Below are 1180 nucleotides of genomic sequence, written 5' to 3'. Positions count from 1 at the left end.
CCACTCTCTGTAATAGAGAAACTAAGAACCATTGAGGTACAGGAAGCCAATTTCTCATTAGAAATGGCAGACAAATCCATGAAAATAGCTTATGGACAAGTAGAGGACATGTTAGTAAAGGTTAAAGACCTTTACATCCCTGCTGATTTCATAATCCTGGATATTGGGAAGGATGAGGATGAATCCATCATTCTTGGAAGACCCTTCCTAGCCACAGCAAGAGCTGTGATTGATGTGGACAGAGGGGAATTGATCCTTCAATTAAATGAGGACAACCTTGTGTTTAAAACTCAAGGACATCCTTCTGTACCCATGGAGAGGAAGCATAAAAAGCTTCTCTCACTGCAGAGTCAACCAAAGCCCCCACAGTCAAACTCTAAGTTTGGTGTTGGGAGGCCTCAGCCAAACTCTAAGTTTGGTGTTGAGCTCCCATATCCAAACTCTAAGTTTGGTTTTGGAAAGTCTCAACAATGCTCTGAACATCTGTGAGGCTCCATGAGAGCCCACTGTCAAGCTATTGACATTAAAGAAGCGCTTGTTGGGAGGCAACCCAATTTTTATTTAATTATATTTTTTATTAGTTATATGTCTTCATAGGTTCATGATCATGTGGAGTCACAAAAACAACTAAAAAAATTGAAGAAAAATAAAAAACAGCATAAAAAAACAGCACACCCTGGAGGAGGAGTTCACTAGCGTTTAAACGCCAGTAAGGAGCATCTGGCTGGCGTTCAACGCCAGAACAGAGCATGGATCTGGTGTTGAACGCCCAAAACAAGCAGCATCCTGGCGTTCAGACGCCAGGAATACACACTAAGGAAAGCTGGCGCTGAACGCCAGAAACAAGCATGAAGCTGGCGTTCAACGCCAGAAATATACTGCAGATGGGCGCTGAACGCCCAGAACAAGCATCAATTCGGCGTTTAAATGCCAGAATTGCATGTAAAGGCATTTTACATGCCTAATTGGTGCAGGGATGCAAATCCTTGACACCTCAGGATCTGTGGACCCCACAGGATCCCTACATACCTCCACTCACCTTACCTCCTCATAATCCTATATCACCCTTTCCTAAGAACCCTTCACCACTCACATCCATTACTCCCCTAAAACCATCATACAACCCACCTACACCCACCCACTCAAATTCAAACCATCAACTCACCTCCATATCTTCTTC

The sequence above is a fragment of the Arachis ipaensis genome, chromosome B1, assembly GCF_059453495.1.
Source record: "Arachis ipaensis isolate K30076 ecotype BB chromosome B1, ASM5945349v1, whole genome shotgun sequence".
Lineage (NCBI taxonomy): Eukaryota > Viridiplantae > Streptophyta > Magnoliopsida > Fabales > Fabaceae > Arachis > Arachis ipaensis.
The sequence above is the reverse complement of the archived record's forward strand: the minus strand, read 5'-3'. Positions refer to the sequence as shown.